Genomic DNA, 24,235 nt, shown 5'->3' with positions numbered 1-24,235 from the left:
TCACTAATAAGTATTCAGGATATTTCTCATGAAACAAAGCCATTCTCTCACATAGCCACAACACACTAATCACATTTGGGATAATAATGCTCCTACAATGTTACTGAATATGTAGTCCATGGTAAAAATCTCTGCATTGTCCCCATAATGTCCTTGGTAGTTTCATTTTCCAGCAGTTGATCTGGAATCACACACTGTAATTAGTTACCATGATTCTTGATGTCCTTTCATCTAGGTCACTATGTTGTCATGACATTGACATTTTAAGAGTGCAGTTCAATTCTGTTCAGGATGGCCCTCAATTTGCATTTGGCTGATTGTTGTCTCATGCTATGTGTTCAGAAATGATTTTGGCAGAACTACTGCAAAGATGACATTAGATCCCTTTCTTAGCCTGCATGGTTTCAGTTTGTCCCATAATTGTCCAAACTGGCAATATTAAATTTTATCTATTGGAAACTGTCCTGCCTGCCAAATCCCTGAATTTTAATGGTGTATTTTCCCCTTTGGAAGTTAATAAATAATCTGCGTGAAACTTTTAAGACCTTGTGAATATTCTCTTGTCCAACGAGTCTTAGCCCAGTGGTTTCAGCATCCATTGATGACTCCTGCCCAAATCAATTATTACCATGGCAACTGTAAAATAAACAGTATACCTAAGGCATTGAATATACTGGAGAAAGAGTGCAATATAAAAGTCCACTAAGTAATATATAGAAAATATTCTTGATTAGGATTGATCTTGTTGTTGATTAATAAAGAGTTTCCTCCATTTTCTGAGATACATTTCTAGTGGATAACTTTAGAGTGAGTAGAGCTGTCAGTTATTTTCTTACAGAAAAAAAGATATATGCAAGGTGGAAATATAGAGAAATGAGTTCAAATGAACCTTTAACAACAACATGGCTCTCAATGAACGGTGGCTATGGCAAAGATAATTATATTACAAAAATTACACGAGGGGCTGGGGATGTGGCTCAAGTGGTAGCGCGCTCACCTGGCGTGCGTGCGGCCCGGGTTCAATCCTCAGCACCACATACCAACAAAGATGTTGTGTCCACCGAGAACTAAAAAATAAAGATATTAAAAAAAAATTACACGAATGTGTTCCCCACATTTATCAGTAATCCTTGCAATTGGGAAGTACCAGGTAACTAGTTCTAGCCAATGCTATGTGAGTGGCATTGACAAACCACTTCTGTGCCAAAGCTCTTGCATATCCACGAATGAACTTTGCCTTTCTCCTTTGCTTCAGCAGTGACCACCAAGACTGAGAATTGAAATTATAGGCTATGACATGGATGCTGCCTGGGTTGATAAAATCATTTCATCCACAAAAGCTGCACAGGAGAGTTCCTTAACCTACAGTAGACTTGATATGTGTGAAATAAACTCTTCTGTGTGAACTGCTGTAATTTGAGGTTGCTTATTACCACAGTATAACTCTAATCTGTTTTGTCCCTCAAAGCCAGTTTTCATTTTCTCTAATAATCTAAATTTTATAAGAACATTCTTGGGGTTAGAATGGTAGTTTATTAATTTTTCCATGGTTTATAACTCAATAATTCATGGAGAAATACTGATTACTGGCTAATCAATCCCCCTATCCTTCCCTAACCCCTGATTTTCTCTAACAGAGCCAAACTTCAACCATAAAAGATAAAAGTGCTATTTTCAGTGGTATGCTAAATCTGTCTTACACAAGTTCATGAGCTGTTTAAGCAAGCTGGTTGATGTGACATTGGTAGCTTAATTGGCTATGGTGGGAGCATTTACACCAATGAAACTGGCAAATGCTACAGATAATCCTCCCTCCTTCCCCAAACTTTATCCATCCCAACCCATACCCCACCTCCCACAGAGAACTGGTTGTGGAACATTTAGCAACAGGTTCTTGGCTACCTTCTCTCCAAGGTTCTGCTGCAAACACAAGATGGACAAGTGGCCCAATACTGACCAGTAATACCTGAGAGGAAATTGGATTCAGGTCTTCAAAAGAGAGTTCTCTCTCTCTTAAAACTGTCAGTATACCCAGAAGAAACATTATCACGAATAATAAGGAATATCAGAAAGCAACACAAGACTGTATATAATGTGGTTCTATTTAAAGTTGAAAACAGTTGAAAGTCATCTGTGATGTTAGAAATTAAAAGTAATGTGACCAGTTACATTTGAATAAGGAAGTCATTGAAAAGTGGTATATGGGAGACTTCTTGGGTACTAACTATGTTCTGCTTCTTGATCAGGATGTGTTCCATTTATGAAAATACATCAAGCTATGTATACTAAAGATGAGTGCAGCACTTTTATTCATCAATTTTCTTTTTAAAAAGAGTCTTTGAAAGAGAGATAAGAGAAGACATCAACACTGATTTTCCCTCCTACATTAAAATATAGTTGTATGGGACCCAGATGCCCACCCCACAGCCTCCTTCCACTGTGCCAATATAGACCTAAGGATATAAATCAATACCCTGAGAGTAGCAGAACTGGATCTTTGATGACCAGGTTAAACTACTGTTTTACATCTTGGAAACTTTTCAGGGTCTTTTGCTTTAAAAATTAGTATAATTTTCATAAGGCCAAAGTTCTACAGTTATGTCATTGAAATTAATTCATTTTCATTGTGAATGGAGGCAATCTCTGCTACTATATGAAGAAATGCTTTGAAAGACAGGTTGCCAAGTAGAATGAATAACCTATTTAGGTGAATAATTTTCAATACTTCCTCAAATAATCAATAAATTTATCTTCATCATTTAATTTACTAAATCAGGTCCCCTAAGGTATACTCACTCATCTGCTCAAAATAACTTCCTCAGTGATAGAATTTCTTCACCCCAGCACACATCTCCCTCAGAACACCTAGTTCTGAAATTACATTATTTGCCTATTTTTCTTCTAGAACTTAGCCTCTGTAAGAATTGAGAGCTTTACCACCTTGTTTAATAAGGCCTCCTTGGCGTCCTAAACTGAGCCTGGTAGTATGCGATCAATAAGTGCTTTTAAAATAAGTGAATAAAATAGGAGTGCACATTGGCAGGCAATATTTATGGTCCCACTAACTACCTGTGAGATAGTTTGTTGTCGCACTGTTGCTTTCCTCTGCTTCCTGCTGCCACACATAGGAGGATGCTACTCAGTGGTTTGGAGATTTGTACTTTCTTATGTGTACTTGGGATTCAAGGGGCTTTTGGTACTGCTACCTAATTGTACTGTTTTTATAAGAGGATTTTTGAATGTCCAAAAACTATGCTTTCCTAACTGCTGAGACCTTTTTAGATCCCCTCTAACTGTATATTTAAATATTTCCAAAATAACACAATGACAACTACCCCTTTTTAAACAGTGAATGAGAATACAGAAATATAGCTTATTAAACCTGAGCTTTTGGCTAATCAGAAGTACTGCATAACAAATCTTGTGTGATTCATATTTGTCAGCGATATGAAAAGCAGACATATGGGGCATGACTTGACCTACAGCATTAACAAATTGACATTGAAGCAGGACACGTTTCCAAGTGTGTGGAGAGGAAGCTGTCTTGTCTCCTAATGAGTACAGTGAATGCTATCTGCAAAATCTGCCAGTGGAAGAAAACATGCCATTGAAATATAAGGCAGAAATTTTAATAGTTTCTCTATATTCCTGCCAGTCTGCATAACGACACAGGTGTCCCTGTGACATGCTCTCCCCTTTAGCCATCACTACTAAAAATACTACATTGCTAAAATTGCTCCAGGGAGAAGACTCTGACTTTGACATAATTTACCAGATTTGGCTATAGCGTCTCCCTCTCTCTTTTTCACTTTCCATGATGCTCCGAACTCTTCCCCCCAAAATTGAATATGACAATTGTGTACTAAAGAGATTTAAAAGAACAAATGGTCTCCCAGCTTTCCTTCAAGCCCAGTTAGACAGACTTAAAGCACCTCCAGCTCAGCTCTGGGCTAGAGAGCACATCTGATGTAGAGTAAATTGAAATTCTTCAACAAAGGCGACAAAATGGAATGGCTTCACCTTTTCTCAAAATAGTTGGCTGCTTTTCCTCTTCTCTTAATCTGTTTTAAACCACCAACTAGCCATTCCCTATTCGATATGACTTCTGGCATTGAAATGAAGTATTATAGAGGAAGCAGCTCTTTAAAACTGAATATGGCAAGAAGAAATCATTAGGCACTAGTGGAAGAATATAGAACTAGAAGACTGAGGGATGATGTGATCTTGCAGAACCACATGAATAATTTTTGAGGAGTATTCCTCTAAAGAGGAGTAGAAAAATGCAGTGATCATTGGAGAAGCCTACATTCAAGTGAATTATTTTTTTAGGTGGAAAAAAGTCAGAAAATATGATGATAGAGAAAGCTAAAATTGATGATGCAGGAGAGAGGAAAGCATTGCTAGAGCCATGTCCTTGGAGACATGTGTGGAGAGGAAGCCATACATGTGGCTTGGCAGGGGGGATAGCAGCAGAGGCAGTTCACTGTGAGAGAAAGGAATGAAGGCAGAGTACACCAGATGTGAGACCAGTCGTGTGACGGTGATGGCATGACAATGTCCCATTCCAATGTCTTCTGTTTTCTTTTCTATTAGTGCATTATAGTTGTACACAATAACAGGGTTCATTCTGACATATCAATAAATGCATATAACCTGATGTGATCCCAATACCTTCCTTCTTCTTTTCTTTCCCCCTTATTCTCTTTCTGTACTTTGTTGCTCTTCCTTCTATTTGTTAATTGCTTTTTTGTTTAAGCTGGAGCATTACAGTATACATATAAATGGTATTCATTGTGATATATTCATCCATGCACATAGCATAATTTGGTCAATTTTATTCTGCACTTCTTCCCCTTTCCCAGACCTCTTCCCTCTTCCTCGGTCCCTTTCCTATACTTCACTGTTCTCCCTTCTATTTTCTTAATGGACAAGAAGCAAGAAAATCAGCTGAGACTAGGAATGAGAGACAAGGGAAGGTATAACATGGTTACCTTAAGACAACAGCCGAGTGAGTGGACTCAGGAAACAAAATCGACTACTCAACAACTCAAGGGACTTGTGAGTGGTGTGTGATTATGAGGCGTGTTCTCTCCATCTGTGTTTAGCCAGACAAATATAGACAGGTGTGGGTGAGGCTGGAACACAATCAGGGTTAGACTTTTGCCAAGTGAATACAGAGGAAGGACAAAGGAGCAACATGTGCACTGTGGATGCAAAAGAGCAATTATTGTAATGGAGAAAAGAATTGAAGTAGAACAGGTAGAGGATGAGGACAGGGAGGAGGTGAGAGGTGGTGAAAAGGTGGTAGAATCCCTGGACTTCAGTTCATGGTGGGGCTGAAGAATTGTTGAAACTGGGGTACTAAAAGGAATAAGGGCCCCTCAAGAAGTTATTCTCCAGCCATACAAGGCTCTGAAATTTATATAAATGGACAATAAAAGTGCTCAAGGACAGATAAACAGCAAGAGATGGTCTCCTTATTGTTAAGGCTGCTATGGGAACAAACAACTCACACTGGAAGACAAAACTATCAGGGGAAGATAAAACCATCTAGTAAGAAAAAGATTAGAAAAATACAAAGGAGAGTCTCTAGGAAAAAAAATATATATGGATGTGGATAAGAGAAAGTGAGGTATCACAGAAGGAAAAATATATCCTGAAACAAGAATTCTTATGGCAGCCACAGCAATGACATGATCATGATTCTGATTCTGATTCACCACAGAGGCAAGCAATTAAAATGATTGCTATTGTTAGGAAGCTTCTCAATTTTTCTAGTCAACCCCATTTTACGGATGAGTAACTAAGAAACAGGTGGAAGGATTTGGTGAAAAGCCACTCAGCTATAACAAGGTATCTTGACTCACTTTTATATGGGGAACATTACTATCTTTATGTTGGTTGAACCATATGAATTAACATTTTGTAAGTCAAAAATGGTTAAACATTGCCAAGTTCATGTTGCTCAATCTAATATATTCCAGTTTTATTTCCACTGTAGCAGAGTTTTAAGAAAAATCAGACACTGATGATGTTTTAGGTTAAACTATATTGCTTACTTGTTCATCACTAACTATAAATTTTATCAAGAAAATACTTGCCAAAGCTATGTGGAATTAACAACAAGAAATTTCCTAAAACTGAAGCTAAATTTAACCTCTAATAAGGAAATAATAGAGAATCCAAAGACAACAGATAAGAGCAGCCACCTAGAGCTGTGACCAAGAGATTAGTGGTAACCCTCAAAACTAAATTCAGGTGACCCAGGAAAGGAATAAGTGGATTGTGACTATAACTATAATGCTATGGATAAGGAATTACACAGTTTAGTAGAAGAATGATCTGCAAGGTATCTATAAAAACAAAAAAACACGGGGTCAAATCCAAGAAAGAGTTCTGTGGGAATCTCCAACCCATCCTGATGGAGAAATATCCCTGTGCCCCTCCCCCCCCACTTAAGATAGATGCCATTGGTCTACAGAGCACAATAGCACCTTGTGGGAAGATCATGTCACCACCTTTCTTAAAGCCCTGTTGTCCTTGTGAAGACAATCTGGCTTCTCATTTGGATATGACCATAAAAAGAGAGGCTGCCCTTGTCGGAATACATGTATTTGGAATTTTAGTGGTTTTATTTCTCCCCGAATTCTGACGCATCAGCACTGTTCCTTTTCATCTGGGTGATTGTGGTTAATGTGAATTCATGTTTGAAAACTAATAAAGTATATGTGACCTATCCTCTGGGTCTCCCAGCAGAGTTTTCTCACATACTAAGATATTCCTGTTTCTCTTGGCTCAAGCATCAGAGGGAGATGCTCAGCCTATCAGCAGGGCAGGCTGGATGTGCTAGAAGTTAACACTCCAAAAGCAACTCTTACCAAAGAAGAGCAGGTATTGATGGGAAAATATCCCAACTTCTTTACTCCTCGGTGGGAAAACTCCATACAGTCTCCCTGATGTTTTTTTTTTCAAAGGGTCTTCTTTTGAAGAAATGCAAACACATGATGAAAAATAAAGTTCCTCGCCCTTCAAAATCAAACCTGAGGTTATGGTGATTCAATAAGGTACAGAAGGTCACCCAACAGGATCTATCTAGAAGAAGAGCTGGCTTTGCCTAAAGAAGTATCATGTTCTCCAAAGCCTACCCAAGTGTACCATATCATACTTGAAGAATAATACAGACGTGGCTTTTGCTTGCATTGGTTCTCTAAACTATTATACATGAGCAATATACCATCCGTGGGAGTTTGGTAAATTATATCTAATTGTCTTCTCCCATTTGCTTGGAATTTGCACTTTTATAACTAGATTCAAAAATGAAAAAGAAAAGTCCAAAGTCAATTGCATATTGACTTCATGTGGTTAGGACAGATATAAAAAAGGAACAGAAAAAGAAAAGAAAGATGATAAAAGCATATGGAAAGTGGGAGCAGAGTGGTAAAGCCAAGTTAGCAGATACCAGAAGAGCTGGAGCCCTGAGGTACCTGTGAAAGTTTCACACACTTTATTATTTAATTCTCACATAACACTACAAGGTTACTACTGTCCCATTTTTCAGGCCAAGAAAACAAGACTTAAGTTTCCATCTAATGTCAGCAGTAGGGTTGGAATGTGTGCCCAGACAATCCAAGTCCCAAGTCCATGCTCTGCAACATCTCTGCTCTATGCCTTCTTTCTCTGTACTGAACAGAGCAATGGAACACTAGGAAGTGTTCTATCTTATTTGAGAAAGGGGATAGTCTGAGGAAGTGATGGAAGATCCACAAAGCAAAGCAGGATATAGGCTCAGACCTGCTTACTGTGGCAAATGTTAAGGTCATAGCAAGGTGGGAATGTGCCAAACTGGACATGCCCAGCAGGAGACCCATCATTGGTGTAACCTCTCATCCATGGAAACACTCCCTACTGGAACAGCTTGTGGGAAAGGAGGAATGGGGACAGTGACACATTTCTTTTGTGAAAGAGCAGAAGTTATCATTGAAGGGATCATATGTGTAACTGTAGAAGAAAAAACTGAAGACACCACCTCACACATACTAGAATGCCTAAACATGAGAAGACAGTTGATATCAAATGTTATAGAGGTTGTAGAATAACCAGAAATCTCATACATGGCTTGTGGGAGTACAACATGGTTTATCAAATTTTTTACCTAGTAGTTAATTTCTCAGTATTTACAATTGTTCACAGAGGCTTTATTCTTAATAGCCAAAGATTGTATACACATTGAATATCCCTTATCTAAAATATTTGAGACCAGAAGTACTTCAGATTTTGGAATATTTACATACACATAATTAGAGTTCTTAGGAATGGAAACCAAATCTAAGTAAAAAATTCATTAATGTTTCATATATATATTATAAATATTGCCTGAAAATAAATTTAGATAATATTTTTTAGTGCATCTGTGTTTTGGATACAACCTGCCCATCACATGAGGTAAGGAATGGAATTTTCAACTTGAGATATCTTTGCTTAAATGTTTTGGATTGGGGGAATTTCAGTTTTTGGATTTTTGGATTAGTCATGCTCAACCTGTATAACTCAAATATTTTTCGTCCACCCATTTGAATAGATACATCAGTGATATAGTCATGCATTGGGGTACTACTTATCAAAGAAAAAAGGAACTGCTGATATCATACAATGATGAATCTCAGAGGCACAATAATGAGCCCAGCAGTGCACACTTTCTAGAGCAGGCTGAACTAATTAATGGTGACAGAAGTCAGATCATTGGTTGCCTTTGGGGTGATGGCATGTGACTGGAAAGAGACACAGAAACCTTTTAGGGTGATATAAATGTCCCATCTTGATTGGGGTGTGGTGGTTATATTGTATACATTTGTGCAAACTCAGACAACTATAAAATTTAAATTTGTGCCTTTCACTTAATGTAAATTACATCTAATTTTCTTTAAGGGGAAAGAAAACTACATCAGTGGACTCATAATCCCATCAGGTTTTAGAACAGCTGGGTAAATTCTTTATTGCAGTTTCTTATTTCAATAAAGTTGGTGAGAAATATCATTCTATGGACAGTATCTCCGTAGCCTCAACTTTTCTTTGTTAAAAAAAAATTCCCAAATTTATCCTCTTATCCTTTCCTATGAGAATAAATAAATTTTCTACAGATGAATCCTTTGATTTTCCTTCCAGCACAGAGTACTGTCACATACATTTATTTTAGACAGAATATTGAGTCTGAGTTGCAGTTTTACCTCCTACACTAAAGAATTCTGTTTCAATCTGGCACCATTTGTTAATTTTTCCCTACATGCACATATCAGAATTATCCTAGGGGACCTACTAGGTAGAGATTATGCATTTACATAAAAGTTCTTTCAAAGTATAAATTGATTTTTCGTCAACAAGTAGTGAATATAAGTAACTCATTATGAGAAGAATTCAATTTAAAATTTTGACATCACATAAAAAAGCAACAGCGATAGTGGATGTTGTTGGCAAAAAAATGGAAAGAAGGAAAAATCAGACAAACTGAAATTTAAATGTTTAGCTTTCACCAAACACTTGAAATGCATTATCTATGCAATCTTAATTTAATTCTTTTCCAATCCTGTGAGGTAAGTTTCACACAGCACAGGTGACAGAGAAGGAAACTGAGGCTCATAAAAATTGATATGACCAAAGTTTAAAATTAATTAAAGATAGAGCCAGAATCTCATCCCAGGTCTAGATAATTCTATAGCCTATATGTTTGCAGGATAAAAGTAAGAGAGTAAGAGACATCATTTACTCATTCAATAAATGTTTATCAAACTGCCTACTGTGTAAGTCCCGATGATGTAAGTGTGAGCAGTGACCCATTCCCTGTACTGTTGGAATTCATATTCTATTGGAGAGTGTCATGTTTTAAATTATGCCCACAAATTATTTGATACTTCTCTTTTCAATAAGCAGAATTCAATTTCCCCAACCTTTAGATGTAGACTAGATTGATTTGGTGGTAACAATAGAATGAGGCAGAAATGGTGTGTCAGATCACTACGTTGTGGTTTTCTCTTTGCTTACCCTCTTGGATCACTTGCTCTAGAGGAAAGCAGTCACCATGCTGTGAGAACACTTAAGCAGCCTTATGGAAAGGCCCATGAGGCATGGAAATGAGACCACTTGCCAACTGCTATATGAATGAGCTTGAAAGTAGACTTGCCTCCCAAGCCCCAGTCAGATCTTCAGATGAGACCACAGCATGGTCAATTCTCTGATCACAACTTCACAAGAGAACTTGAACTGGAGACACCCAGTTAAGTTTCTCCTGAATTCCTGAGCCACAGAAACTATGAGATAAGAAACACTTGTTGTTTGAAGGCAACAAAATTAGAAGCAATCTACTTTACAGTAATTAAGCAGACAAAGATACATTCCTTATAAGTTAATCATGCAAGATGTGCCAGTAAGAAAACGAAGCAGTGAAGAAAATGGAAAGGTGCCACTATTATTTCAGGTATGACAGCAGGGAAGGCATCTCTGAAGGCTTAACATTTCAATTGAGACATAAAGGATGAGGAAAGAGAAATGTTCACTTGATTTAGCAGCATTAAGGTAGCTGGTTTCCTTAATAAGATCAGTTACAATACAGTGGTAGACATCAAAGTGCAATTCGAATAAAATAAAGATTAAATTGATAGAAATAAGGAGAATCATTACATGCATAAACTGTCCTAAAATCTTACATAAAAAGAACAAAAGCAGTGGAGAAGGTAGTATAGGCTATGATAGGGGCATTGATGATGGTGGTCGTGTGGTTACTATGTGGTTACATTTTAAATGAGAGATATGAGTTTATGCATGTATGAGGATGGAAAATTCTACAAAGAGGAGAGAACCAATAAGGAGAGGATGTACAGTCAAGGGACACAATGAGCTATCATATTAAGAATAGTTGCTGCATCTTGACAAGAAGAGATGGAGCAGGCTGAACACTAGGGTAAGATTATGTAAAGCTCTTTGGATATGATGAGGGAATTCCTGGCTAGTGCTTTTATTAGTAGGGTAAAATTCCCCTCATAAATGCATTTTAATTTTTATTTATGCAACTATCAATTAAAATATTATCCAAAAAATCCTTTTTGGTTTCATTTTTATTTTTAATTGACTGATTCTGGGTTTTGATTCTCCTACTCTGATGTGTATAACTTCCCATGACTATGAGTACATTTGATGATGTTATCTTCAATATTTTTTTAGTTTTTATTACATTTGGTTCCTTAATCTGAGTTTCATTTAGACTGGGGTATGGATAATCATGCTATGTGAAATTGTACTATTCGATCACTTAACTTTTCCATGCTAATAGGAAACAATATAACCCATACTAAATTCTAAAACAAACATGAGACTATTTCTGAGCTATCAACTCTTTCGAGAGATATACTGATCTATCCCTGCACCTAAACTATACTCTTCCTATTGTGAAATGTAAAGTATACATAGAAAATGAAATTCAATACACACATATAGTTTAATAGTTACAAAGTGAGCTCTCAGATAACCACTTGAGTTGAGACAGAGAACATTACAATCATCTCTTAACATTTGAATGTCCTTTCCCACTCACAAGCTCTTTCCCTTCCCTATATGTAAACATCATCCTGGCCCTTGTTATTTAAATATTTTAAATATTAGAATTATTTCTGTATTTGAGTTAAAATATATAACTATACATATAGGGAATGTGATATAACAAATTAACCAAATAGTAAAATATTAACATAATAGTTAAATTTGTATTTTATTCTTAAAATTATGAGAAAATTTTGATAGCATGCTAGGCTAGCCTTTTTCATTACTATTATTTTTCTTAGCATCTTCTTTCCCAGATTCATTCTGACACCATGGTTGATAGTTTATAAACCCACATAAATACAGTTATCTCATACTAGACAAAGGCACCAAAAACATACATTGGAGAAAAGATAGCCTCTTCAACAAATGGTGCTAGGAAAACTAGAAATCCATATGCAGCAAAAAGAAATTAAATCCCTATCTCTCAACATGCACAAAACTGAATTCAAAGTGGATCAAGGACCTAGAAATTAGACCACAGACCCTTTACCTAATAGAAGAAGAAATAGGCCCAAATTTTTATCACATCAGCTTAGAACTGGACTTCCTTAACAAGACTCCTAAAGTGGAAGAAATATAAATAAGAATAAATAAATGAGATGGACTCAAACTAAAAAGCTTCTTCTCAGCAAAGAAACAATCAACAACATGATGAGAGAGTCTACAGAATGGGAGAAAATCTTTACCACACGCACATCAGATACACCACTAATCTCCAGGATATATATAGAACTCAAAAAACTAAACACCAAAAAAAAAAAAAAAAACAACAAAAAACCAAATAACCCAATCAATAAATAGGCTAAGGAGGCTAAGGAACTAAACATACATTTCGCAGAAAAAGATATTCAATCAATCAACAAATATATGAAAAACATGTCCAACATCTCTAGCAATTAGAGAAATGCAAATCAAAACTACTCTAAGGTTTTGTCTCACTCCAGTCAGAATGGCAATTATCAAGAATACCAGCAACAATAAGTTGGCAAGAATGTGGGGGGGAGAGGTACACTCATACATTGGTGGTGGTACTGCAAATTGGTGCAACCACTCTGGAAAGCAGTATGGAAATTCCTTAGAAAACTTGGAATGAAACAACCATTTGCCCAGCTATCCCACTTCTGGGTCCATACCTAAAGGACTTCAGATCAGCATAGTACAGTGACACATCCACATCAATATTTATAGCAGCCCAATTCACAATAGTTAAACTGTGGAACCAACCTAGATGCCCTTCAATAGATGAATAGATAAAGAAACCATGGTATATATACACAAAAAATATTACTTAGACTTAAAGAAGAATGAGATTATGGTATTTGAAGGTAAATGGGTGGAGCTGGAGAATATCATGCTAACCAAAATAAGCCAAAAACACAAAGGCCAAATGTTTTCTCTACTAAGTGGATGCTGACCCATAATGGGGGGGGGCAAGGAAAGAATGGAGAAACTTTGGATTGGGCAGAGGGGAGTGAGAGGAGAAGATGGGGTATGGGGGTAGGAAAGATGGTGGACTGAGACAGATATTATTACCCCATGTACATGTATGATTACATGAATGGTGAGACTCTGCATTGTATACAACCAGAGAAATGCAAATTAGTGCTCCATTTGTGTACAATGAGTTGAAGTACATTCTGCTGTCATGTATAGCTAAATAGAAAAAAAAATAAAATCATATTAGCATTTTAGTTGGTTAAAATTAAATTAAAATAATTAAAATTAATAGATTATAATTTTCTTGTCAGTCCTAAGAAGTTGGTTAGAGCTCATTGTCCACCTTAACAATTTCCTTCTAATTATATTTACATGATTTTAATATCAAATTTGATATTATATTAGAAGCTCCTTTAAGATATTTTTATTATTACAGCTAAAAAAACTTAATAGCATGGTCAGTAGTAAAGTATCTACTAAAAGTCTTTGTTCTAAATTAGCAGCAAAGGACAAATGTATCAATGTATCTACCTATTTGCCCCAAATATTTATATATACTTTTTTCTAATACTTCAAAGAACACAAAAGCATGAATTATGAATAATCAAGCATATATAGTGATAATTTACACCCAATATCTATTCCAGTATGTATATCCATGGTAAAATTCAGATTTCAATAACTAAACCAGACTTCTAACTTTCAGTAGTAGAATTCCTGAGAGTATCTCCATGGAATTACTGATATCACCAGGCACATCTTCTGCATGCTCTGGAGAATAATTTTTTCCTTTCTGTAACTCATTGTTTCATCTAGTCCAAATACCCTTGGAGACTACTACTGTAAGTCCTATAAACATTGGATGATACCTACCTCAAAACATCTGAATGCTAAAGTACCTAAGATGACTTTTCCAGATTTGTGGGGAAAAGGTAACTCTTTGTGAATTGTTATTAGTGTGGGGCAAAATAATCATGGGAAAAAATGTATATTAAATGACTTTTCTCAAACCCTTTTCACCTCTAGTTTACTTTCCATAAATATTAAATCAGAACAGAAAGACAAAAGATAAAAATAAAAAGTACTGTGACACAATAAGGCACAATTTATAAAGTTAGGCCAATATTTACCAAAGAATTATGGTTTACTTTATGCTTGAGCTTTGATATTCAAAGCCATTCATTCATTCTTCAGTTAACTACATTTCCAGTTTGAATTGAAACAGAATTTTCTCAATCAAAAGTGAAATGTTACCTAGGTCAAGAGGATGCTTAGATGTTTAGATTATGCTCATTTTCAGTTAAATCATATTGAGTGTACACCATCAGTATAGCTACACTTATTTAGAAATGTGCTTGTGTACTGGGATAAATCCATATTTTAAAAATTAGAAAGATTTCTTTATTTGGGTAAAAAGTCCATAACTGTACATTCAGTCATTTTCTTTCCACACCCCACTATTTCACTAGTACAAATACCCACTCAAAGACTGCTAAACTAGACCCTATAAATATTGACTACTGCCTTCTTTGGAACAATCTTTTCATTTGCCATAACCACCTGATATCAAACAGACATTTAACTTCCCTTGACAGTGTTTTACTTATAAGTCATGAACTTTAATCATACAGTAAGTTATTATTTATCCTTTCATACATCATCAAAACTCTAATCTGCTAGCTCCTTTACTTATCTAGGAATGGGGACACTGATATTGAGGATAATCATGATCATGATGATTTTTCCTGTAATGACAAAGGTCTTAGACTTGTATCTCTCTTTTTTTTCCATGATATAAATAGTACCTAAGAATGACATTCCCCAAAATAAAGAAAAACAGAAAATATATGGTATTGTTCAAATGGACAGCCACCACTGATTCTTACAAACAGCATTTGATCCATGAAACACCTTCCTTTCAAAATATGTAAGCTTAGTTGTCTATATTTCTAAGCAGATTCTACCACTGTATCAATTCTAGAGTTTAGGAACAGAATTGCCTGTAAGAAAGAAAGGAATGCATCGTCTTTCATGGATGTACTACTGACAAAATGGACCATTGGTCTAAAATAAGGTGAGGAGAAATGGAAGGAGAAATTTTAGAAACACTTATGTGGGTCAGGGTCTAAATGTGACAGTGCAGCCAGAGGCGGCTATTGTGAGAGCAGGGAGTTAACAGGATGTTGCCTGAGTTGTCTGGAGCCTGGGAGACTGGGGTCAGTTATAGCAGACATTACACGTTCTACTTGCTAAAGTCAGATGCTGAAGTGACATAGTATCCAGACCAGACCTCTTTCCCAGCATGAAGTCTCTTCTAATAGCCTCAGTTGATCAATGTCCTAATTGACAACTCAAACTCAACAGGTGTCAACCAGACTCCCCATCTTTCCTTCCAAACTAGGTTTTCCACCCAGAGCTGTCTCCCTGAAGGGAACTCCATCCTTTTTAGTCTCTAGTGCCAATGACTCTGGCACTATTCCTGACCATTTTCTTTTCCCAATACCTAGTCCCTCAGAGAAGCCTGTTGTCACCGCCTGTCCTGAGTCACCACCCTCTCTCCCCTGCCTTGGTGTAAAAGTCTCAGAACAGGTGACCTGAGTTTCTCTACTTGTCCATGCACTCTGTTCTCATCAGAGCAGTCAGAATATTTTTTTAAATGATAAATAAAATCATGTCAAGTTTCTGTTTGGAACCCTATTTTGACCCCACATGTCCCTCAGCATAAAATTCGGTCTTTGCAAAGACCTTGAGAGCCTTCTATGTGTCTCTCCTTACCACTGTCTGACATCATCCCTTGCAGTCTCCCCTGGCTCCAGCCACAGTCCTTCCTGCTGTGGTCCTTAGGTGCCTTTTCATCATCTTTTCCCTCTTCCAGAGACATTCTTCCACAGCAACATGTTCCCTGCTCAGGTCCTTCTAATCTTTCTCAAAACTCATTTCCTCAATGATGATGCTCACCATGAGCATCCTATTTCACACTGCAACCCTCCTTCCCCCCACTCTCCTCCAACACGGTCCACCAATGACTCTTACCTGTCCTCACTTATATAGACCTTATCAACTCTCAAAATAATAAACATCACTGGATCTAAGACACCACAACTCTGAGTCATGCCATTGTCCTGCTATGACATACCAAACTGTGATATACCATCAACTGTATGATAGATTTTGATGTCAGGGATGTTGAAATCTGAAAGTAGGTGTATCTTAGAATCAGTGCCATGGGGTGGCAGGCAAGGCTCACTTGGGAGTATCTTCCTGACCTCTTAGAGTTACAAAAGGATAACAGGAGGGAAGACACAGGAATTCCAACTCTGACTCTTACTCTCATTCATTCATCAAATATGCCATTCCTGGGAGATGTATTTTGCACTAGACAGTGTAGATTAAATGGTAGAGAAGTAACAGTTCCTGCTCTCAAGAGAAACTGTCATTCTAGTAAGAAGTCTGACAGAGAGTCAGAAAATGAATTACAAGTGTGTTAACTGCTGCAAGGACTATATAATCCCAAAGGAGGTCCCCAAATCACCATTATCAAATGCTTTTAAAACGTAAGAGAGAGTAGCCACACTTGTCTACTTTTTCTTCTTTTATTCCAAACTTTGAAAAGGAGAAAAATCATAGTAATGACATAAGAGGCACCAAATACTATGTCCAATTAAAGGATCACCTCTATGCCACTGTTTGTCTTCTCACTGCAGACAGCGAAGTCTGAATTTAGGTACCAGGTTCTTCTTCCATTTATGCCTCTAAGCACTGTGTCTTGTTCTGAGCAAGGGTCCAGGGAACTCTTGAGAACCTCTGAATTTTAGCACCTTTGATTCTATTGCCTAAATAATTCTCAAGGAGCTTATCTCCAGTCTTGAGAAATAATTTTGCTTTCTACTACTAGGATGTTACAGAACACTGTGTTAAAAATATATAGTGATTTATCTCGTGGTTTAAAACATATGACATCCTAAGTCAATTCTAAATACATTAACTCTAGTATTCCATTTATACTTTGCAATACAAGCTATCACTCTCTGAAAGAAAGAAGATTTAGAAACAGGGTCCGTCTCATTTAGTGTAATGTGCTCAAAGATCCTGAAGTGCAAACCAGCTTCATCTCCCTGTCTAATAAAATCAATTATGCTAAGAATACAACATGTATAAAAATTCTTTGAGCTATACCAACATTTTTGATTCCTATCATTCAATGCATGAAAAAAAATAATTTCTAACATATGACCTTGGCAAGAAATATGACACATCAATAAACTACAATCTACAGTGAGACCAAAATTAAAGCCCCTTAGAATAATAAGTAAATATAGTAGATGTTAGTGTGCTCTAAATAATCCACAGTGATACAACCAACAATGGGAATCTCAGGACAGACAAAAAGTATGGATAATATTGTTTTTTACTGGTTTGAATTTTAATTAAACTGGTTCCTCTTGATCGTGTGTTGTACTTCCATAATGAAAAGACTTCTTTGTTTTTTACTTTGCACTGCTGTTGCTGAGATATGTGTGCCTCCAAAGATGAGAATTGGGTAGAAAATAAGTGCAGTTTTAAATACATGTTGAAAATATCTCCTACACAGAGACAGAGAGAACCAGGTGGAAATTCATCTTTGAAGTCAGGGAGAGGTTGGAGGTATAGGTTTGGTGATACTCATTCTAGAGATTCCAGGAATCACAGTAATACGTAGGGAACTGAATGTGATTATAACGAGAGAGAGTAAACCCATTCAGATATGGAGAGAAAAATACCCTCAAATAAAGGGGAAAATGAGGAAAAACTGAGGAGAGAAAGTGGAGAAGGAAAAAGGGAGTGATGGAGAATCTCAAGAAGTCAGGGAGATGAGGATACCAATTACTCATGGGCTATTTTTCACTTCAGTCAGAACTTTTCCACTAGTGAGTTTACAGGTAGAGGGCTGACAGAAGAGAATGAGAAAAAGCCTTGTGCTAAGCAAGTCGGGACAGAAGACATGCAAGAACACCTCAAGATATATGGAGGAAAGGGGGTAGACTGCAGTTGCTTGCAGGCAAAAAAAAAAAATGACAGCATTTGTTGGTTTAGGACAAGACATCAAGAAAGAAATACTATGAATATACGATAAAACACAGGGCTCAGTTGAAGAAGAAATGTCCTAAATCAGATGGAAGTTTAGGAGAATGAAGGCCCAAAGGCTTTTTTGCTATAGTTTTAGTCTTTTGTAACTAATATTATATGGGTTGATACAAATAAACCTGTATAAAATTAAACTATGAAAAAAATGTTTCTTATTATTACTTTAAAATCAATGATAGGTACAGTGTACACACTAATGCCACATTTGTGGCCAGTGCTACCATTGATTATGCAAATGTAACTAAACCATGTTTAACAAAATTTGAAGTCTACCAAAGCCAAAGATACTTGTGTGTCTTACATAATTGTTACATTATGATTACACATAATAGTGGGATTCATTGTGACTTATTTTTACATGCACATAACATAATTTGATGAATTTCATTCCCCAGTAACTTCCTTTTCCCTTCCTTCCTTCCTCACTCTGATCCTCCTTCTCAACTGTACTTGTCTCCCTTGTATTTTCATAAGGTTCCTTTTTCACTTTTTTTCTCTCCAGTTTCCACATATGAGAGAAAACATAAAGCCCAAAAGTTTTGCAGGATGTTTAATGCTATTCATATATGATCCTAGCTGGGTGTGGTGGTGCACACCTATAATCCCAGCTACTCAGGAGACTAAGGCTAGAGGATTATGAGTTTGAGGTCAAGCTGGATGACAAGGAGAACACACCTCAAATAAACAAACACTCTCATATATATATATATACCTCACACACATACATAAATACATATGAACATATGTAAATATATATGAATGCTTATTTTCTATATATGTATATATACATAAATGCATATACACACACAGTGTATGCATGTACATGATACCTTATAATGGGAGGGAGGGAAGAAGAAAAGTCAACTTGCAAAAGACTGCATTCTCTGTGAATGGAAGGCAGGATCGTATGTAAAAAGCAAGGGCAGAATCAAAGATATGGACCCACACCCTCACTTGGGTTTTCATAGTTTCCCTTATCTAAACTCTTTTCTCTTTATGTGAAAATAGAGGACTAGATTGGTGAAACGTGTGTCCAATTGAACCAAATGTGTGTCAAATTGAAGCAATTTAGCTTCACATGAAGTCATTTTCTTTATTTTAATATAGTGCCTCCCTGCCATTCATTTTGGGGAAGCTTCATATTATTAGAATTATTCAACTTTTATTGATTTTTTTTAACTTTCAAAACACACATATCAAGTTAAGCCTTTATCCAAATATCATAGGCTTTAGCTATTTTTCAGTTTATATCTTAGAATTATCACAAGTCAAATGACATTTAATAGATTTAACAAAGGATGTAGAAATTATTCCATAATCATTACACAAATTGAATCCATTTTTCTCCTCAAAATTGGCAAAGTAACAACTATATTTTATTATATGAATTGTTTGAATTATCACTATGCCTTAGTGTGCTATTCACATTTGATGTGCGAAATCATAACAAAATGCATACAGCATTAAGAAGTTTGACATTGAGCAAAGAATTTTAATGTTATAGTTTCAAAATGGTTAAGATAAAATGTACTAACTTGATTAAAAGAGACACAGCATCTGTGTTGTCAACTTTTCAAGTTTATCAAATGCTTTTCCAGTCTCTCCATATCCTTCTGCATGTATCTCCTTGGAAAATTATTAAACCTCCACATGAAGATGAAGAACACTCTCCAGATATGGAAATGGTGAAAATGCTTCACTTTATAGAGAATTGCCCAATGACAAGGATGACATACAATTATTATCTTAAGAAAGAAAATAGTTCTAAAGAAAATAGTTCAAGTAGTTGGAGAGAAAAGTGTTTGAATTGGTTAAAAAGAAGAAGAAGAAGAAAAAAGAAAACTTCTGCCAGTAACTTTGAAAAAGATGGCAATCTGCAAAACTTTGGTTAGTTTGATTAGGTGCTGTCACTTGCAAAAATATATACAGTATATAAAAATAAACATCTAAGGAACAGTTTGATAAAGCTGTGTGTCTGTGGATGATGGTGTCAAAATTACCAGCAGATAACTTTTGTGGAAGACTCAAAGTCAGAAGTTCAGTGTCCTAGGATAGACTGACCCACATCTCCATGACCTGCCATGCCATCTATCAGTGAGTCACCAAACAGGTAAGAAGCACTGGTTCAATGGGCTTCATCCTTCCCATGTGTCCATCTCCATTCTTAGTGCATTAACCATTGTTCTAATGCTAGTCATGACATGGTTGAAGAATTTCAGACCTGATTCTAGGATCCTGTCCCCATTCCCACCATAAGAAAACAAAAGGCTGGGATTGTGGCTCAGTGGTAGAGTGCTCGCCTAGCACGAGTGGGACCCAGGTTTGATCCTCAGCACCACATAAAAATAATGACATTGTGTTGTGTCCATCTACACTTAAAAAATAAATATTAAAAAAAGAAGAAAACAAAAGACAAAGGGATTAGGGGGTACTACTGCTCATTGAGTCTGTCTCTCCAAGATATGAAATTAACCAAGGTGTCCATCAATGGATGAGTGAATAAAAATGTGGAATATATAAACCATGAAATTATTATTCATCCATAAGAATGTCCTGTCATTTAAAACAATGAGGATGAAACTAGAGGACAATATATCAAGTGAAATAAGCCAGGCATAGAAAGGCAAATTCTACATGTTCTTACTCATGTGTAGAAGCTTAACAAATGAGTCTCAGAAGAGAGTGGACTAGTGGTCACTACAGACTGGGAAGGGAGGGAAGAGAAGGGACAGAGAGAATAGATAACAGAAACCAAGATACAGTTAGGTAAGAGCAATTAATTTTGATAGTCTGTAGCAGAGGAGAGTAATTACAGTCTATGACAATTGAAAATACATTACAAGATACCTAGAAGAATCTGAAGGTTCACAGAATGCAGAGAACTTGATTGAAAGAGATACAGAGATGATAAATGTTTGAGGAGATAGAAACACTCATTGCCCTTATTCAATCATTACACATTGGACACATATACCTAATTCTTGTAGTGTATCCCATAAATAGGTATATATATATACATATATATATATATATATAGTATGCTAATTGAAATAATAAAAACAAATCTTTTTAAAAGGCTTTTCATGAAGCCTGATCAACAACTTCATACTGCAGTGTCTGGCTGGCAGGGAAACTAGGAAACTGAGTGTTTGAGTTTTCTAACTTTCATGGAATGGGAGGCAGAGAGAAGTGAGTTGAGAAGGGTTTTAGCATACCCCGTTCACAGTGTTTTCCACACTGGGACAGGTGAAGGGCTCTGCACATTTACATAATGTTGAGGACTTGTCTGATGCACACATCCCACGTCCATTCTAACTCCAGCCTCACCTCATCTGCTGACTTGCTTCCTTGGTCTGGTAGAACACTTTCCCCTTTCTTCCAACACTATCCACTTTCTAAGAAAAGATTTCTTAAACATTTAGTACAGCATACCGAAATGAACAGTGATATTTATTTTAGTAAACTAAGCACACATAAGAAACAAAATTTTATCAAAACCAGAAAGGCTCATTGTGTTGATGTTATACCTTTATTTAAATATACCCTAATCTACACACTTGCAATTGGTAAGGTAGACAAGAAGACTCAGTGACTTATTTTATGGATAATGATTGATGACTAAAATCAGAAGATCTGGATTTTCAAAATATAAAATGTAGTTCAACTGCTTTTTTGGTCTTATGTGACCCATGGTGTTGGCCACTTGAAAAGCATCACAAAAGAATGTCCTGTTGGGATTCTATTATGCTGCTAGTAAGATACCTAGCAGCAGGCCTTAGTAACCCAAAATGAATTTAAGTTGCAGGGCACTGAGGATTTTGAATAGATTTTTAAGTAGGATGCTACATATTTGCAAGGGCTATATTTAAGTATTGCAGGAGCTCCTCTCATCATGCAGCTGCTGAAGATGGCAAGAAATAATTATTCCACCTTAACCTATATTTAAGTCAACAGAAAGGAGCACTGTCAGAGTAACTTTGATGGTTTAGCTTAGTAGCAGTAATTTGCCAAAAAGTAAAAGAGTGGATTCACAAACACGTTCACTAAGAGCATGAAGTGAAACCTTGTACAGACAGGAAAAGTAAGGCATAGAGAGATAAAAGTTCTTGCCTTGTTTCATAAAGGTAGTAATTTCATATTATCTCTTTCATCTCTTCAAATTCTCCTTCTATCTACTCCAGCCCCAACAAAATTTAAATATATATATTTATTTATATATTTATATATATTTATTAAATATATATATATTTATATATATTTAAATATATATATATAATATATATATTGATACCTGGTCTCTTCACTAACACCTCACCTTGACAGATTTCCAAAAACCTTGTCAAGGCACATCCTGAAGTCATTACAGACCCAGACAAGCTTTAAATTGGGTTTAAAGTGACCTCCTTCTACATTACCACCCTATTCCTAAACTATCTCTCTCTCTCTCTCTCTATATATATATATATATATATAGAGAGAGAGAGAGAGAGAGAAGATAGACACAATACCTTTATTTTGTTTTAGGATCTTTGTGGGTTTTTTTAATGTGGTGCTGGGGATTGAACCCAGTGCCTCACACATGCTAGGAGAGCGCTCTACCACAGAGCCATAACCCCAGTCCCCCAAGAGGATTTTCGCTGTACTCAGAAAAGCAATCATGATCCTGCTTCTGACCCTTTGCACTTACTGGGCCCCTTGGCAAAAAATGCTTTTCCTCTAGATTTTCACATGGGTCTCTTTTCTTGCTTTCTTCAAACCTATGGTTTTAATTATATTTAAATACTGTCTCATTCTTCCCTAGCCATTCATTACTCTTACTTCTAATTTTAAATTTGTGAGAGTAGGAGAGTTAAAGTATAGGAGGGGACCTTTGAGTCAATTACTTACTTAGACTCTCTAGACCTCTGTTTTCTTCATATATAAAATAAAAAATCTGACACCTGCACTGCATAGTTATGAAAAGGATTTGCATATGGGTATGCATGTGTGGGTCTGTACATGTACAGCTGTGTGCTGGTAAATGTTTTAACAACTGAGTTTTGAAAAAACAAGAAAATTTTTATGTTGATAAATGAAAATTTGTAAAGAATAGCAGCAACACACTCTTAACATAATATTTCTCCTATGCAATATTCCATACCTATGCAATAGAGGTACATAACCATAAGACCATAGATAATAGTATAGTAAAATAATGAGGTAGTGGTGGATTTTAAGTGCTTACTGCTTTGCTTTATGAAACTTATTTAGTTGTATGTTTACATAATTCAATTTTAATAATGTGTGTGGGTGGATGTGTGTGTGTGTGTATGCACACAGATACAACTAAATATGCCAAAAGCAGTGCTATTTAGGGAAAAAGAAAGATCAGAATATTTGTTGTGTTTCTCTAAACATAGGTAAATTAATGGCAGCATAGACTTTGTTGATTGTGACCTTACCTGGTGGTAGCTAACATCAGGTTTCAGCATAGGATTATAGCAACAGCTTCAATGCTAATGCACAGAAAATCATATAAACTAAAACTTATGAAGGATTCATAAACAAGGAATTACAGAAATGTGTCTCCCATAAAAAGAGAAAGGCCCAACACTGATGAGTGCCTTGTCACAATTGATACCCGGTCTCTTCACTAACACCTCACCTTGACAGATTTCCAAAAACCTTGTCAGGGCACATCCTGAAGTCATTACAGACCCAGACAAGCTTTAAATTGGGTTCAAAGTGACCTCCTTCTACATTACCACCCTATTCCTAAACTGTCAACCCCATTCAACTGCATTAAAATCCCAGAGGGGAAATCTCAAAACAGAGATGAAAGATCCTACAGTATTAGTTAGTTTCAATTTGAGAACTAAAAAGGGGTTAAATGTTTCATCTATAAAAATTGTCTCGTCTGGTGGGTGCAGAGCAAAGACAAATCTGACAAATCACCTTGCAAAAAAACAAAGGTCATCATCTGCAGTGTCTTGTCTTTTCATATTCCATGTTCAAATCTAAGCCTCGGACTCCGCTGCCTCCCCTAGAAGGCCTTCAGAGAGTTCTGAGCTGAGCTGCTCTAGAAGCTCTCAGGCAAAACATATCA

At 36.3% G+C, this 24,235-nt stretch overlaps 1 protein-coding gene across 5 annotated transcripts in view; it reads right to left on the bottom strand.

The window, feature by feature from the left end:
• Pak5 (p21 (RAC1) activated kinase 5) overlaps window positions 1–24,235 on the bottom strand; it is a 345,014-nt gene that overhangs the window by 221,385 nt on the left and 99,394 nt on the right. For 3 of the 5 annotated variants that reach the window (XM_078051414.1, XM_078051415.1, XM_078051413.1), the window contains exon 2: window positions 998–1,067. The exons of the other annotated variants lie outside the window; for them this stretch is intronic. The gene's annotated coding sequence lies outside the window, so the exon portion shown is untranslated. The remainder of the gene's footprint in view (window positions 1–997; window positions 1,068–24,235) is intronic. 5 annotated transcript variants of the gene reach the window in all.

The sequence above is a fragment of the Ictidomys tridecemlineatus genome, chromosome 5, assembly GCF_052094955.1.
Source record: "Ictidomys tridecemlineatus isolate mIctTri1 chromosome 5, mIctTri1.hap1, whole genome shotgun sequence".
In the NCBI taxonomy this organism is placed as follows: Eukaryota; Metazoa; Chordata; class Mammalia; order Rodentia; family Sciuridae; genus Ictidomys; species Ictidomys tridecemlineatus.
This window is presented reverse-complemented; position numbering and strand designations above follow the sequence as displayed.